Source organism: Myodes glareolus, chromosome 15 (assembly GCF_982192425.1).
Source record: "Myodes glareolus chromosome 15, mMyoGla1.1, whole genome shotgun sequence".
Classification (NCBI taxonomy): Eukaryota; Metazoa; Chordata; class Mammalia; order Rodentia; family Cricetidae; genus Myodes; species Myodes glareolus.
The window spans coordinates 2648320-2666788 of NC_142040.1; positions in this window are offsets into that span (position 1 = coordinate 2648320).

The window sequence follows — 18469 nt, forward strand, 5'->3', positions numbered from 1 at the left end:
CCATTCACTTCGCACAGTGAATTGAAGTGTTGGAACAGACTGCTTCTCTTTCAGAGAAACGCATGTGAGTTTTTTGTGAAAGCTTGTAAGTAGCTTAAGGCACTTTCAAAGGAAAGTGATTTTCTCTGACAGGACAGCATTTAGAAAGTGAAGCAACACTCCATTCACTTCGCACAGTGAATTGAAGTGTTGGAACAGACTGCTTCTCTTTCAGATAAACGCATGTGAGTTTTTTGTGAAAGCTTGTAAGTAGCTTAAGGCACTTTCAAAGGAAAGTGATTTTCTCTGACAGGACAGCATTTAGAAAGTGAAGCAACACTCCATTCACTTCGCACAGTGAATTGAAGTGTTGGAACAGACTGCTTCTCTTTCAGAGAAACGCATGTGAATTTCTGTTCAATGCTTGTAAGTAGCTTAAGGCACTTTCAAAGGAAAGTGATTTTCTCTGAAAGGACAGCATTTAGAAAGTGAAGCAACACTCCATTCACTTCGCACAGTGAATTGAAGTGTTGGAACAGACTGCTTCTCTTTCAGAGAAACGCATGTGAATTTCTGTTCAATGCTTGTAAGTAGCTTAAGGCACTTTCAAAGGAAAGTGATTTTCTCTGAAAGGACAGCATTTAGAAAGTGAAGCAACACTCCATTCACTTCGCACAGTGAATTGAAGTGTTGGAACAGACTGCTTCTCTTTCAGAGAAACGGATGTGAGTTTTTTGTGAAAGCCTGTAAGTAGCTTAAGGCACTTTCAAAGGAAAGTGATTTTCTCTGAAAGGACAGCATTTAGAAAGTGAAGCAACACTCCATTCACTTCGCACAGTGAATTGAAGTGTTGGAACAGACTTTTTCTCTTTCAGAGAAACGGGTGTGAGTTTTTGGTGAAAGCTTGGAAGTAGCTTAAGGCACTTTCAAAGGAAAGTGATTTTCTCTGACAGGACAGCATTTAGAAAGTGAAGCAACACTCCATTCAATTCGCACAGTGAATTGAAGTGTTGGAACAGACTGCTTCTCTTTCAGAGAAACGGATGTGAGTTTTTTGTGAAAGCTTGTAAGTAGCTTAAGGCACTTTCAAAGGAAAGTGATTTTCTCTGAAAGGACAGCATTTAGAAAGTGAAGCAACACTCCATTCACTTCGCACAGTGAATTGAAGTGTTGGAACAGACCGCTTCTCTTTCAGAGAAACGCATATGAATTTCTGTTCAATGCTTGTAAGTAGCTTAAGGCACTTTCAAAGGAAAGTGATTTTCTCTGAAAGGACAGCATTTAGAAAGTGAAGCAACACTCCATTCACTTCGCACAGTGAATTGAAGTGTTGGAACAGACTGCTTCTCTTTCAGAGAAACGGATGTGAGTTTTTTGTGAAAGCCTGTAAGTAGCTTAAGGCACTTTCAAAGGAAAGTGATTTTCTCTGAAAGGACAGCATTTAGAAAGTGAAGCAACACTCCATTCACTTCGCACAGTGAATTGAAGTGTTGGAACAGACTTTTTCTCTTTCAGAGAAACGGGTGTGAGTTTTTGGTGAAAGCTTGGAAGTAGCTTAAGGCACTTTCAAAGGAAAGTGATTTTCTCTGACAGGACAGCATTTAGAAAGTGAAGCAACACTCCATTCAATTCGCACAGTGAATTGAAGTGTTGGAACAGACTGCTTCTCTTTCAGAGAAACGGATGTGAGTTTTTTGTGAAAGCTTGTAAGTAGCTTAAGGCACTTTCAAAGGAATGTGATTTTCTCTGACAGGACAGCATTTAGAAAGTGAAGCAACACTCCATTCACTTCGCACAGTGAATTGAAGTGTTGGAACAGACTGCTTCTCTTTCAGAGAAACGCCTGTGAATTTCTGTTGAATGCTTGTAAGTAGCTTAAGGCACTTTCAAAGGAAAGTGATTTTTTCTGAGAGGACAGCATGTAGAAAGTGAAGCAACACTCCATTCACTTCGCACAGTGAATTGAAGTGTTGGAACAGACTGCTTCTCTTTCAGATAAACGCATGTGAGTTTTTTGTGAAAGCTTGTAAGTAGCTTAAGGCACTTTCAAAGGAAAGTGATTTCTCTGAAAGGACAGCATTTAGAAAGTAAAGCAACACTCCATTCACTTCGCACAGTGAATTGAAGTGTTGGAACAGAATGCTTCTCTTTCAGAGAAACGCATGTGAATTTCTGTTCAATGCTTGTAAGTAGCTTAAGGCACTTTCAAAGGAAAGTGATTTTCTCTGAAAGGACAGCATTTAGAAAGTGAAGCAACACTCCATTCACTTCGCACAGTGAATTGAAGTTTTTTAACAGACTGCTTCTCTTTCAGAGAAACGCATGTGAATTTCTGTTGAATGCTTGTAAGTAGCTTAAGGCACTTTCAAAGGAAAGTGATTTTCTCTGACAGGAGAGCATTTAGAAAGTGAAGCAACACTCCATTAACTTCGCACAGTGAATTGAAGTGCTGGAACAGACTGCTTCTCTTTCAGAGAAACGCATGTGAGTTTTTTGTAAAAGCTTGTAAGTAGCTTAAGGCACTTTCAAAGGAAAGTGATTTTCTCTGAAAGGACAGCATTTAGAAAGTGAAGCAACACTCCATTCACTTCGCACAGTGAATTGAAGTGTTGGAACAGACTGCTTCTCTTACAGAGAAACACATGTGAATTTCTGTTGAATGCTTGTAAGTAGCTTAAGGCGCTTTCAAAGAAAAGTGATTTTCTCTTAAAGGACAGCATTTAGAAAGTGAAGCAACACTCCATTCACTTCGCACAGTGAATTGAAGTGTTGGAACAGACTGCTTCTCTTTCAGATAAACGCATGTGAGTTTTTTGTGAAAGCTTGTAAGTAGCTTAAGGCACTTTCAAAGGAAAGTGATTTTCTCTGAAAGGACAGCATTTAGAAAGTGAAGCAACACTCCATTCACTTCGCACAGTGAATTGAAGTGTTGGAACAGACTGCTTCTCTTTCAGAGAAACGCATGTGAGTTTTTTGTGAAAGCTTGTAAGTAGCTTAAAGCACTTTCAAAGGAAAGTGATTTTCTCTGAAAGGACAGCATGTAGAAAGTGAAGAAACACTCCATTCACTTCGCACAGTGAATTGAAGTGTTGGAACAGACTGCTTCTCTTTCAGATAAACGCATGTGAGTTTTTTGTGAAAGCTTGTAAGTAGCTTAAGGCACTTTCAAAGGAAAGTGATTTTCTCTGAAAGGACAGCATTTAGAAAGTGAAGCAACACTCCATTCACTTCGCACAGTGAATTGAAGTGTTGGAACAGACTGCTTCTCTTTCAGAGAAACGCATGTGAATTTCTGTTGAATGCTTGTAAGTAGCTTAAGGCACTTTCAAAGGAAAGTGATTTTCTCTGAAAGGACAGCATTTAGTAAGTGAAGCAACACTCCATTCACTTCGCACAGTGAATTGAAGTGTTGGAACAGACTGCTTCTCTTTCAGAGAAACGGATGTGAGTTTTTTGTGAAAGCTTGTAAGTAGCTTAAGGCACTTTCAAAGGAAAGTGATTTTATCTGAAAGGACAGCATTTAGAAAGTGAAGCAACACTCCATTCACTTCGCACAGTGAATTGAAGTGTTGGAACAGACTGCTTCTCTTTCAGAGAAACGCATGTGAGTTTTTTGTGAAAGCTTGTAAGTAGCTTAAGGCACTTTCAAAGGAAAGTGATTTTCTCTGAAAGGACAGCATTTAGAAAGTGAAGCAACACTCCATTCACTTCGCACAGTGAATTGAAGTGTTGGAACAGACTGCTTCTCTTTCAGAGAAACGCATGTGAATTTCTGTTGAATGCTTGTAAGTAGCTTAAGGCACTTTCAAAGGAAAGTGATTTTCTCTGAAAGGACAGCATTTAGTAAGTGAAGCAACACTCCATTCACTTCGCACAGTGAATTGAAGTGTTGGAACAGACTGCTTCTCTTTCAGAGAAACGGATGTGAGTTTTTTGTGAAAGCCTGTAAGTAGCTTAAGGCACTTTCAAAGGAAAGTGATTTTATCTGAAAGGACAGCATTTAGAAAGTGAAGCAACACTCCATTCACTTCGCACAGTGAATTGAAGTGTTGAAACAGACTGCTTCTCTTTCAGAGAAACGCATGTGAGTTTTTTGTGAAAGCTTGTAAGTAGCTTAAGGCACTTTCAAAGGAAAGTGATTTTCTCTGAAAGGACAGCATTTAGAAAGTGAAGCAACACTCCATTCACTTCGCACAGTGAATTGAAGTGTTGGAACAGACTGCTTCTCTTTCAGAGAAACGCATGTGATTTTCTGTTGAATGCTTGTAAGTAGCTTAAGGCACTTTCAAAGGAAAGTGATTTTCTCTGACAGGACAGCATTTAGAAAGTGAAGCAACACTCCATTCACTTCGCACAGTGAATTGAAGTGTTGGAACAGACTGCTTCTCTTTCAGAGAAACGCATGTGAATTTCTGTTGAATGCTTGTAAGTAGCTTAAGGCACTTTCAAAGGAAAGTGATTTTCTCTGAAAGGACAGCATTTAGGAAGTGAAGCAACACTCCATTCACTTCGCACAGTGAATTGAAGTGTTGGAACAGACTGCTTCTCTTTCAGAGAAACGCATGTGAATTTCTGTTCAATGCTTGTAAGTAGCTTAAGGCACTTTCAAAGGAAAGTGATTTTCTCTGAAAGGACAGCATTTAGAAAGTGAAGCAACACTCCATTCACTTCGCACAGTGAATTGAAGTGTTGGAACAGACTGCTTCTCTTTCAGAGAAACGGATGTGAGTTTTTTGTGAATGCTTGTAAGTAGCTTAAAGCACTTTCAAAGGAAAGTGATATTCTCTGAAAGGACAGCATGTAGAAAGTGAAGCAACACTCCATTCACTTCGCACAGTGAATTGAAGTGTTGGAACAGACTGCTTCTCTTTCAGATAAACGCATGTGAGTTTTTTGTGAAAGCTTGTAAGTAGCTTAAGGAACTTTCAAAGGAAAGTGATTTTCTCTGAAAGGACAGCATTTAGAAAGTGAAGCAACACTCCATTCACTTCGCACAGTGAATTGAAGTGTTGGAACAGACTGCTTCTCTTTCAGAGAAACGCATGTGAATTTCTGTTGAATGCTTGTAAGTAGCTTAAGGCACTTTCAAAGGAAAGTGATTTTCTCTGAAAGGACAGCATTTAGAAAGTGAAGCAACACTCCATTCACTTCGCACAGTGAATTGAAGTGTTGGAACAGACTGCTTCTCTTTCAGAGAAACGCATGTGAGTTTTTTGTGAAAGCTTGTAAGTAGCTTAAGGCACTTTCAAAGGAAAGTGATTTTCTCTGACAGGACAGCATTTAGAAAGTGAAGCAACACTCCATTCACTTCGCACAGTGAATTGAAGTGTTGGAACAGACTGCTTCTCTTTCAGATAAACGCATGTGAGTTTTTTGTGAAAGCTTGTAAGTAGCTTAAGGCACTTTCAAAGGAAAGTGATTTTCTCTGACAGGACAGCATTTAGAAAGTGAAGCAACACTCCATTCACTTCGCACAGTGAATTGAAGTGTTGGAACAGACTGCTTCTCTTTCAGAGAAACGCATGTGAATTTCTGTTCAATGCTTGTAAGTAGCTTAAGGCACTTTCAAAGGAAAGTGATTTTCTCTGAAAGGACAGCATTTAGAAAGTGAAGCAACACTCCATTCACTTCGCACAGTGAATTGAAGTGTTGGAACAGACTGCTTCTCTTTCAGAGAAACGCATGTGAATTTCTGTTCAATGCTTGTAAGTAGCTTAAGGCACTTTCAAAGGAAAGTGATTTTCTCTGAAAGGACAGCATTTAGAAAGTGAAGCAACACTCCATTCACTTCGCACAGTGAATTGAAGTGTTGGAACAGACTGCTTCTCTTTCAGAGAAACGGATGTGAGTTTTTTGTGAAAGCCTGTAAGTAGCTTAAGGCACTTTCAAAGGAAAGTGATTTTCTCTGAAAGGACAGCATTTAGAAAGTGAAGCAACACTCCATTCACTTCGCACAGTGAATTGAAGTGTTGGAACAGACTTTTTCTCTTTCAGAGAAACGGGTGTGAGTTTTTGGTGAAAGCTTGGAAGTAGCTTAAGGCACTTTCAAAGGAAAGTGATTTTCTCTGACAGGACAGCATTTAGAAAGTGAAGCAACACTCCATTCAATTCGCACAGTGAATTGAAGTGTTGGAACAGACTGCTTCTCTTTCAGAGAAACGGATGTGAGTTTTTTGTGAAAGCTTGTAAGTAGCTTAAGGCACTTTCAAAGGAAAGTGATTTTCTCTGAAAGGACAGCATTTAGAAAGTGAAGCAACACTCCATTCACTTCGCACAGTGAATTGAAGTGTTGGAACAGACTGCTTCTCTTTCAGAGAAACGCATGTGAGTTTTTTGTGAAAGCTTGTAAGTAGCTTAAGGCACTTTCAAAGGAAAGTGATTTTCTCTGAAAGGACAGCATTTAGAAAGTGAAGCAACACTCCATTCACTTCGCACAGTGAATTGAAGTGTTGGAACAGACTGCTTCTCTTTCAGAGAAACGCATGTGAATTTCTGTTGAATGCTTGTAAGTAGCTTAAGGCACTTTCAAAGGAAAGTGATTTTCTCTGAAAGGACAGCATTTAGTAAGTGAAGCAACACTCCATTCACTTCGCACAGTGAATTGAAGTGTTGGAACAGACTGCTTCTCTTTCAGAGAAACGGATGTGAGTTTTTTGTGAAAGCCTGTAAGTAGCTTAAGGCACTTTCAAAGGAAAGTGATTTTATCTGAAAGGACAGCATTTAGAAAGTGAAGCAACACTCCATTCACTTCGCACAGTGAATTGAAGTGTTGAAACAGACTGCTTCTCTTTCAGAGAAACGCATGTGAGTTTTTTGTGAAAGCTTGTAAGTAGCTTAAGGCACTTTCAAAGGAAAGTGATTTTCTCTGAAAGGACAGCATTTAGAAAGTGAAGCAACACTCCATTCACTTCGCACAGTGAATTGAAGTGTTGGAACAGACTGCTTCTCTTTCAGAGAAACGCATGTGATTTTCTGTTGAATGCTTGTAAGTAGCTTAAGGCACTTTCAAAGGAAAGTGATTTTCTCTGACAGGACAGCATTTAGAAAGTGAAGCAACACTCCATTCACTTCGCACAGTGAATTGAAGTGTTGGAACAGACTGCTTCTCTTTCAGAGAAACGCATGTGAATTTCTGTTGAATGCTTGTAAGTAGCTTAAGGCACTTTCAAAGGAAAGTGATTTTCTCTGAAAGGACAGCATTTAGGAAGTGAAGCAACACTCCATTCACTTCGCACAGTGAATTGAAGTGTTGGAACAGACTGCTTCTCTTTCAGAGAAACGCATGTGAATTTCTGTTCAATGCTTGTAAGTAGCTTAAGGCACTTTCAAAGGAAAGTGATTTTCTCTGAAAGGACAGCATTTAGAAAGTGAAGCAACACTCCATTCACTTCGCACAGTGAATTGAAGTGTTGGAACAGACTGCTTCTCTTTCAGAGAAACGGATGTGAGTTTTTTGTGAATGCTTGTAAGTAGCTTAAAGCACTTTCAAAGGAAAGTGATATTCTCTGAAAGGACAGCATGTAGAAAGTGAAGCAACACTCCATTCACTTCGCACAGTGAATTGAAGTGTTGGAACAGACTGCTTCTCTTTCAGATAAACGCATGTGAGTTTTTTGTGAAAGCTTGTAAGTAGCTTAAGGAACTTTCAAAGGAAAGTGATTTTCTCTGAAAGGACAGCATTTAGAAAGTGAAGCAACACTCCATTCACTTCGCACAGTGAATTGAAGTGTTGGAACAGACTGCTTCTCTTTCAGAGAAACGCATGTGAATTTCGGTTGAATGCTTGTAAGTAGCTTAAGGCACTTTCAAAGGAAAGTGATTTTCTCTGAAAGGACAGCATTTAGAAAGTGAAGCAACACTCCATTCACTTCGCACAGTGAATTGAAGTGTTGGAACAGACTGCTTCTCTTTCAGAGAAACGCATGTGAGTTTTTTGTGAAAGCTTGTAAGTAGCTTAAGGCACTTTCAAAGGAAAGTGATTTTCTCTGACAGGACAGCATTTAGAAAGTGAAGCAACACTCCATTCACTTCGCACAGTGAATTGAAGTGTTGGAACAGACTGCTTCTCTTACAGAGAAACACATGTGAATTTCTGTTGAATGCTTGTAAGTAGCTTAAGGCGCTTTCAAAGAAAAGTGATTTTCTCTTAAAGGACAGCATTTAGAAAGTGAAGCAACACTCCATTCACTTCGCACAGTGAATTGAAGTGTTGGAACAGACTGCTTCTCTTTCAGATAAACGCATGTGAGTTTTTTGTGAAAGCTTGTAAGTAGCTTAAGGCACTTTCAAAGGAAAGTGATTTTCTCTGAAAGGACAGCATTTAGAAAGTGAAGCAACACTCCATTCACTTCGCACAGTGAATTGAAGTGTTGGAACAGACTGCTTCTCTTTCAGAGAAACGCATGTGAGTTTTTTGTGAAAGCTTGTAAGTAGCTTAAAGCACTTTCAAAGGAAAGTGATTTTCTCTGAAAGGACAGCATGTAGAAAGTGAAGAAACACTCCATTCACTTCGCACAGTGAATTGAAGTGTTGGAACAGACTGCTTCTCTTTCAGATAAACGCATGTGAGTTTTTTGTGAAAGCTTGTAAGTAGCTTAAGGCACTTTCAAAGGAAAGTGATTTTCTCTGAAAGGACAGCATTTAGAAAGTGAAGCAACACTCCATTCACTTCGCACAGTGAATTGAAGTGTTGGAACAGACTGCTTCTCTTTCAGAGAAACGCATGTGAATTTCTGTTGAATGCTTGTAAGTAGCTTAAGGCACTTTCAAAGGAAAGTGATTTTCTCTGAAAGGACAGCATTTAGTAAGTGAAGCAACACTCCATTCACTTCGCACAGTGAATTGAAGTGTTGGAACAGACTGCTTCTCTTTCAGAGAAACGGATGTGAGTTTTTTGTGAAAGCTTGTAAGTAGCTTAAGGCACTTTCAAAGGAAAGTGATTTTATCTGAAAGGACAGCATTTAGAAAGTGAAGCAACACTCCATTCACTTCGCACAGTGAATTGAAGTGTTGGAACAGACTGCTTCTCTTTCAGAGAAACGCATGTGAGTTTTTTGTGAAAGCTTGTAAGTAGCTTAAGGCACTTTCAAAGGAAAGTGATTTTCTCTGAAAGGACAGCATTTAGAAAGTGAAGCAACACTCCATTCACTTCGCACAGTGAATTGAAGTGTTGGAACAGACTGCTTCTCTTTCAGAGAAACGCATGTGAATTTCTGTTGAATGCTTGTAAGTAGCTTAAGGCACTTTCAAAGGAAAGTGATTTTCTCTGAAAGGACAGCATTTAGTAAGTGAAGCAACACTCCATTCACTTCGCACAGTGAATTGAAGTGTTGGAACAGACTGCTTCTCTTTCAGAGAAACGGATGTGAGTTTTTTGTGAAAGCCTGTAAGTAGCTTAAGGCACTTTCAAAGGAAAGTGATTTTATCTGAAAGGACAGCATTTAGAAAGTGAAGCAACACTCCATTCACTTCGCACAGTGAATTGAAGTGTTGAAACAGACTGCTTCTCTTTCAGAGAAACGCATGTGAGTTTTTTGTGAAAGCTTGTAAGTAGCTTAAGGCACTTTCAAAGGAAAGTGATTTTCTCTGAAAGGACAGCATTTAGAAAGTGAAGCAACACTCCATTCACTTCGCACAGTGAATTGAAGTGTTGGAACAGACTGCTTCTCTTTCAGAGAAACGCATGTGATTTTCTGTTGAATGCTTGTAAGTAGCTTAAGGCACTTTCAAAGGAAAGTGATTTTCTCTGACAGGACAGCATTTAGAAAGTGAAGCAACACTCCATTCACTTCGCACAGTGAATTGAAGTGTTGGAACAGACTGCTTCTCTTTCAGAGAAACGCATGTGAATTTCTGTTGAATGCTTGTAAGTAGCTTAAGGCACTTTCAAAGGAAAGTGATTTTCTCTGAAAGGACAGCATTTAGGAAGTGAAGCAACACTCCATTCACTTCGCACAGTGAATTGAAGTGTTGGAACAGACTGTTTCTCTTTCAGAGAAACGCATGTGAATTTCTGTTCAATGCTTGTAAGTAGCTTAAGGCACTTTCAAAGGAAAGTGATTTTCTCTGAAAGGACAGCATTTAGAAAGTGAAGCAACACTCCATTCACTTCGCACAGTGAATTGAAGTGTTGGAACAGACTGCTTCTCTTTCAGAGAAACGGATGTGAGTTTTTTGTGAATGCTTGTAAGTAGCTTAAAGCACTTTCAAAGGAAAGTGATATTCTCTGAAAGGACAGCATGTAGAAAGTGAAGCAACACTCCATTCACTTCGCACAGTGAATTGAAGTGTTGGAACAGACTGCTTCTCTTTCAGATAAACGCATGTGAGTTTTTTGTGAAAGCTTGTAAGTAGCTTAAGGAACTTTCAAAGGAAAGTGATTTTCTCTGAAAGGACAGCATTTAGAAAGTGAAGCAACACTCCATTCACTTCGCACAGTGAATTGAAGTGTTGGAACAGACTGCTTCTCTTTCAGAGAAACGCATGTGAATTTCTGTTGAATGCTTGTAAGTAGCTTAAGGCACTTTCAAAGGAAAGTGATTTTCTCTGAAAGGACAGCATTTAGAAAGTGAAGCAACACTCCATTCACTTCGCACAGTGAATTGAAGTGTTGGAACAGACTGCTTCTCTTTCAGAGAAACGCATGTGAGTTTTTTGTGAAAGCTTGTAAGTAGCTTAAGGCACTTTCAAAGGAAAGTGATTTTCTCTGACAGGACAGCATTTAGAAAGTGAAGCAACACTCCATTCACTTCGCACAGTGAATTGAAGTGTTGGAACAGACTGCTTCTCTTTCAGATAAACGCATGTGAGTTTTTTGTGAAAGCTTGTAAGTAGCTTAAGGCACTTTCAAAGGAAAGTGATTTTCTCTGACAGGACAGCATTTAGAAAGTGAAGCAACACTCCATTCACTTCGCACAGTGAATTGAAGTGTTGGAACAGACTGCTTCTCTTTCAGAGAAACGCATGTGAATTTCTGTTCAATGCTTGTAAGTAGCTTAAGGCACTTTCAAAGGAAAGTGATTTTCTCTGAAAGGACAGCATTTAGAAAGTGAAGCAACACTCCATTCACTTCGCACAGTGAATTGAAGTGTTGGAACAGACTGCTTCTCTTTCAGAGAAACGCATGTGAATTTCTGTTCAATGCTTGTAAGTAGCTTAAGGCACTTTCAAAGGAAAGTGATTTTCTCTGAAAGGACAGCATTTAGAAAGTGAAGCAACACTCCATTCACTTCGCACAGTGAATTGAAGTGTTGGAACAGACTGCTTCTCTTTCAGAGAAACGGATGTGAGTTTTTTGTGAAAGCCTGTAAGTAGCTTAAGGCACTTTCAAAGGAAAGTGATTTTCTCTGAAAGGACAGCATTTAGAAAGTGAAGCAACACTCCATTCACTTCGCACAGTGAATTGAAGTGTTGGAACAGACTTTTTCTCTTTCAGAGAAACGGGTGTGAGTTTTTGGTGAAAGCTTGGAAGTAGCTTAAGGCACTTTCAAAGGAAAGTGATTTTCTCTGACAGGACAGCATTTAGAAAGTGAAGCAACACTCCATTCAATTCGCACAGTGAATTGAAGTGTTGGAACAGACTGCTTCTCTTTCAGAGAAACGGATGTGAGTTTTTTGTGAAAGCTTGTAAGTAGCTTAAGGCACTTTCAAAGGAAAGTGATTTTCTCTGAAAGGACAGCATTTAGAAAGTGAAGCAACACTCCATTCACTTCGCACAGTGAATTGAAGTGTTGGAACAGACTGCTTCTCTTTCAGAGAAACGCATGTGAGTTTTTTGTGAAAGCTTGTAAGTAGCTTAAGGCACTTTCAAAGGAAAGTGATTTTCTCTGAAAGGACAGCATTTAGAAAGTGAAGCAACACTCCATTCACTTCGCACAGTGAATTGAAGTGTTGGAACAGACTGCTTCTCTTTCAGAGAAACGCATGTGAATTTCTGTTGAATGCTTGTAAGTAGCTTAAGGCACTTTCAAAGGAAAGTGATTTTCTCTGAAAGGACAGCATTTAGTAAGTGAAGCAACACTCCATTCACTTCGCACAGTGAATTGAAGTGTTGGAACAGACTGCTTCTCTTTCAGAGAAACGGATGTGAGTTTTTTGTGAAAGCCTGTAAGTAGCTTAAGGCACTTTCAAAGGAAAGTGATTTTATCTGAAAGGACAGCATTTAGAAAGTGAAGCAACACTCCATTCACTTCGCACAGTGAATTGAAGTGTTGAAACAGACTGCTTCTCTTTCAGAGAAACGCATGTGAGTTTTTTGTGAAAGCTTGTAAGTAGCTTAAGGCACTTTCAAAGGAAAGTGATTTTCTCTGAAAGGACAGCATTTAGAAAGTGAAGCAACACTCCATTCACTTCGCACAGTGAATTGAAGTGTTGGAACAGACTGCTTCTCTTTCAGAGAAACGCATGTGATTTTCTGTTGAATGCTTGTAAGTAGCTTAAGGCACTTTCAAAGGAAAGTGATTTTCTCTGACAGGACAGCATTTAGAAAGTGAAGCAACACTCCATTCACTTCGCACAGTGAATTGAAGTGTTGGAACAGACTGCTTCTCTTTCAGAGAAACGCATGTGAATTTCTGTTGAATGCTTGTAAGTAGCTTAAGGCACTTTCAAAGGAAAGTGATTTTCTCTGAAAGGACAGCATTTAGGAAGTGAAGCAACACTCCATTCACTTCGCACAGTGAATTGAAGTGTTGGAACAGACTGCTTCTCTTTCAGAGAAACGCATGTGAATTTCTGTTCAATGCTTGTAAGTAGCTTAAGGCACTTTCAAAGGAAAGTGATTTTCTCTGAAAGGACAGCATTTAGAAAGTGAAGCAACACTCCATTCACTTCGCACAGTGAATTGAAGTGTTGGAACAGACTGCTTCTCTTTCAGAGAAACGGATGTGAGTTTTTTGTGAATGCTTGTAAGTAGCTTAAAGCACTTTCAAAGGAAAGTGATATTCTCTGAAAGGACAGCATGTAGAAAGTGAAGCAACACTCCATTCACTTCGCACAGTGAATTGAAGTGTTGGAACAGACTGCTTCTCTTTCAGATAAACGCATGTGAGTTTTTTGTGAAAGCTTGTAAGTAGCTTAAGGAACTTTCAAAGGAAAGTGATTTTCTCTGAAAGGACAGCATTTAGAAAGTGAAGCAACACTCCATTCACTTCGCACAGTGAATTGAAGTGTTGGAACAGACTGCTTCTCTTTCAGAGAAACGCATGTGAATTTCTGTTGAATGCTTGTAAGTAGCTTAAGGCACTTTCAAAGGAAAGTGATTTTCTCTGAAAGGACAGCATTTAGAAAGTGAAGCAACACTCCATTCACTTCGCACAGTGAATTGAAGTGTTGGAACAGACTGCTTCTCTTTCAGAGAAACGCATGTGAGTTTTTTGTGAAAGCTTGTAAGTAGCTTAAGGCACTTTCAAAGGAAAGTGATTTTCTCTGACAGGACAGCATTTAGAAAGTGAAGCAACACTCCATTCACTTCGCACAGTGAATTGAAGTGTTGGAACAGACTGCTTCTCTTTCAGATAAACGCATGTGAGTTTTTTGTGAAAGCTTGTAAGTAGCTTAAGGCACTTTCAAAGGAAAGTGATTTTCTCTGACAGGACAGCATTTAGAAAGTGAAGCAACACTCCATTCACTTCGCACAGTGAATTGAAGTGTTGGAACAGACTGCTTCTCTTTCAGAGAAACGCATGTGAATTTCTGTTCAATGCTTGTAAGTAGCTTAAGGCACTTTCAAAGGAAAGTGATTTTCTCTGAAAGGACAGCATTTAGAAAGTGAAGCAACACTCCATTCACTTCGCACAGTGAATTGAAGTGTTGGAACAGACTGCTTCTCTTTCAGAGAAACGCATGTGAATTTCTGTTCCATGCTTGTAAGTAGCTTAAGGCACTTTCAAAGGAAAGTGATTTTCTCTGAAAGGACAGCATTTAGAAAGTGAAGCAACACTCCATTCACTTCGCACAGTGAATTGAAGTGTTGGAACAGACTGCTTCTCTTTCAGAGAAACGGATGTGAGTTTTTTGTGAAAGCCTGTAAGTAGCTTAAGGCACTTTCAAAGGAAAGTGATTTTCTCTGAAAGGACAGCATTTAGAAAGTGAAGCAACACTCCATTCACTTCGCACAGTGAATTGAAGTGTTGGAACAGACTTTTTCTCTTTCAGAGAAACGGGTGTGAGTTTTTGGTGAAAGCTTGGAAGTAGCTTAAGGCACTTTCAAAGGAAAGTGATTTTCTCTGACAGGACAGCATTTAGAAAGTGAAGCAACACTCCATTCAATTCGCACAGTGAATTGAAGTGTTGGAACAGACTGCTTCTCTTTCAGAGAAACGGATGTGAGTTTTTTGTGAAAGCTTGTAAGTAGCTTAAGGCACTTTCAAAGGAAAGTGATTTTCTCTGAAAGGACAGCATTTAGAAAGTGAAGCAACACTCCATTCACTTCGCACAGTGAATTGAAGTGTTGGAACAGACTGCTTCTCTTTCAGAGAAACGCATGTGAATTTCTGTTCAATGCTTGTAAGTAGCTTAAGGCACTTTCAAAGGAAAGTGATTTTCTCTGAAAGGACAGCATTTAGAAAGTGAAGCAACACTCCATTCACTTCGCACAGTGAATTGAAGTGTTGGAACAGACTGCTTCTCTTTCAGAGAAACGGATGTGAGTTTTTTGTGAAAGCCTGTAAGTAGCTTAAGGCACTTTCAAAGGAAAGTGATTTTCTCTGAAAGGACAGCATTTAGAAAGTGAAGCAACACTCCATTCACTTCGCACAGTGAATTGAAGTGTTGGAACAGACTTTTTCTCTTTCAGAGAAACGGGTGTGAGTTTTTGGTGAAAGCTTGGAAGTAGCTTAAGGCACTTTCAAAGGAAAGTGATTTTCTCTGACAGGACAGCATTTAGAAAGTGAAGCAACACTCCATTCAATTCGCACAGTGAATTGAAGTGTTGGAACAGACTGCTTCTCTTTCAGAGAAACGGATGTGAGTTTTTTGTGAAAGCTTGTAAGTAGCTTAAGGCACTTTCAAAGGAATGTGATTTTCTCTGACAGGACAGCATTTAGAAAGTGAAGCAACACTCCATTCACTTCGCACAGTGAATTGAAGTGTTGGAACAGACTGCTTCTCTTTCAGAGAAACGCCTGTGAATTTCTGTTGAATGCTTGTAAGTAGCTTAAGGCACTTTCAAAGGAAAGTGATTTTTTCTGAGAGGACAGCATGTAGAAAGTGAAGCAACACTCCATTCACTTCGCACAGTGAATTGAAGTGTTGGAACAGACTGCTTCTCTTTCAGATAAACGCATGTGAGTTTTTTGTGAAAGCTTGTAAGTAGCTTAAGGCACTTTCAAAGGAAAGTGATTTCTCTGAAAGGACAGCATTTAGAAAGTGAAGCAACACTCCATTCACTTCGCACAGTGAATTGAAGTGTTGGAACAGAATGCTTCTCTTTCAGAGAAACGCATGTGAATTTCTGTTCAATGCTTGTAAGTAGCTTAAGGCACTTTCAAAGGAAAGTGATTTTCTCTGAAAGGACAGCATTTAGAAAGTGAAGCAACACTCCATTCACTTCGCACAGTGAATTGAAGTTTTTTAACAGACTGCTTCTCTTTCAGAGAAACGCATGTGAATTTCTGTTGAATGCTTGTAAGTAGCTTAAGGCACTTTCAAAGGAAAGTGATTTTCTCTGACAGGACAGCATTTAGAAAGTGAAGCAACACTCCATTAACTTCGCACAGTGAATTGAAGTGCTGGAACAGACTGCTTCTCTTTCAGAGAAACGCATGTGAGTTTTTTGTAAAAGCTTGTAAGTAGCTTAAGGCACTTTCAAAGGAAAGTGATTTTCTCTGACAGGACAGCATTTAGAAAGTGAAGCAACACTCCATTCACTTCGCACAGTGAATTGAAGTGTTGGAACAGACTGCTTCTCTTACAGAGAAACACATGTGAATTTCTGTTGAATGCTTGTAAGTAGCTTAAGGCGCTTTCAAAGAAAAGTGATTTTCTCTTAAAGGACAGCATTTAGAAAGTGAAGCAACACTCCATTCACTTCGCACAGTGAATTGAAGTGTTGGAACAGACTGCTTCTCTTTCAGATAAACGCATGTGAGTTTTTTGTGAAAGCTTGTAAGTAGCTTAAGGCACTTTCAAAGGAAAGTGATTTTCTCTGAAAGGACAGCATTTAGAAAGTGAAGCAACACTCCATTCACTTCGCACAGTGAATTGAAGTGTTGGAACAGACTGCTTCTCTTTCAGAGAAACGCATGTGAGTTTTTTGTGAAAGCTTGTAAGTAGCTTAAAGCACTTTCAAAGGAAAGTGATTTTCTCTGAAAGGACAGCATGTAGAAAGTGAAGCAACACTCCATTCACTTCGCACAGTGAATTGAAGTGTTGGAACAGACTGCTTCTCTTTCAGAGAAACGCATGTGAATTTCTGTTGAATGCTTGTAAGTAGCTTAAGGCACTTTCAAAGGAAAGTGATTTTCTCTGAAAGGACAGCATTTAGTAAGTGAAGCAACACTCCATTCACTTCGCACAGTGAATTGAAGTGTTGGAACAGACTGCTTCTCTTTCAGAGAAACGGATGTGAGTTTTTTGTGAAAGCTTGTAAGTAGCTTAAGGCACTTTCAAAGGAAAGTGATTTTATCTGAAAGGACAGCATTTAGAAAGTGAAGCAACACTCCATTCACTTCGCACAGTGAATTGAAGTGTTGGAACAGACTGCTTCTCTTTCAGAGAAACGCATGTGAGTTTTTTGTGAAAGCTTGTAAGTAGCTTAAGGCACTTTCAAAGGAAAGTGATTTTCTCTGAAAGGACAGCATTTAGAAAGTGAAGCAACACTCCATTCACTTCGCACAGTGAATTGAAGTGTTGGAACAGACTGCTTCTCTTTCAGAGAAACGCATGTGAATTTCTGTTGAATGCTTGTAAGTAGCTTAAGGCACTTTCAAAGGAAAGTGATTTTCTCTGAAAGGACAGCATTTAGTAAGTGAAGCAACACTCCATTCACTTCGCACAGTGAATTGAAGTGTTGGAACAGACTGCTTCTCTTTCAGAGAAACGGATGTGAGTTTTTTGTGAAAGCTTGTAAGTAGCTTAAGGCACTTTCAAAGGAAAGTGATTTTATCTGAAAGGACAGCATTTAGAAAGTGAAGCAACACTCCATTCACTTCGCACAGTGAATTGAAGTGTTGGAACAGACTGCTTCTCTTTCAGAGAAACGCATGTGAGTTTTTTGTGAAAGCTTGTAAGTAGCTTAAGGCACTTTCAAAGGAAAGTGATTTTCTCTGAAAGGACAGCATTTAGAAAGTGAAGCAACACTCCATTCACTTCGCACAGTGAATTGAAGTGTTGGAACAGACTGCTTCTCTTTCAGATAAACGCATGTGATTTTCTGTTGAATGCTTGTAAGTAGCTTAAGGCACTTTCAAAGGAAAGTGATTTTCTCTGACAGGACAGCATTTAGAAAGTGAAGCAACACTCCATTCACTTCGCACAGTGAATTGAAGTGTTGGAACAGACTGCTTCTCTTTCAGAGAAACGCATGTGAATTTCTGTTGAATGCTTGTAAGTAGCTTAAGGCACTTTCAAAGGAAAGTGATTTTCTCTGAAAGGACAGCATTTAGGAAGTGAAGCAACACTCCATTCACTTCGCACAGTGAATTGAAGTGTTGGAACAGACTGCTTCTCTTTCAGAGAAACGCATGTGAATTTCTGTTCAATGCTTGTAAGTAGCTTAAGGCACTTTCAAAGGAAAGTGATTTTCTCTGAAAGGACAGCATTTAGAAAGTGAAGCAACACTCCATTCACTTCGCACAGTGAATTGAAGTGTTGGAACAGACTGCTTCTCTTTCAGAGAAACGGATGTGAGTTTTTTGTGAAAGCTTGTAAGTAGCTTAAGGCACTTTCAAAGGAAAGTGATTTTCTCTGAAAGGACAGCATTTAGAAAGTGAAGCAACACTCCATTCACTTCGCACAGTGAATTGAAGTGTTGGAACAGACTGCTTCTCTTTCAGAGAAACGCATGTGAATTTCTGTTCAATGCTTGTAAGTAGCTTAAGGCACTTTCAAAGGAAAGTGATTTTCTCTGACAGGACAGCATTTAGAAAGTGAAGTAACACTCCATTCACTTCGCACAGTGAATTGAAGTGTTGAAACAGACTGCTTCTCTTTCAGAGAAACGCATGTGAATTTCTGTTGAATGCTTGTAAGTAGCTTAAGGCACTTTCAAAGGAAAGTGATTTTCTCTGAAAGGACAGCATTTAGAAAGTGAAGCAACACTCCATTCACTTCGCACAGTGAATTGAAGTGTTGGAACAGACTGCTTCTCTTTCAGAGAAACGGATGTGAGTTTTTTGTGAAAGCTTGTAAGTAGCTTAAGGCACTTTCAAAGGAAAGTGATTTACTCTGAAAGGACAGAATTTAGAAAGTGAAGCAACACTCCATTCACTTCGCACAGTGAATTGAAGTGTTGGAACAGACTGCTTCTCTTTCAGAGAAACGCATGTGAATT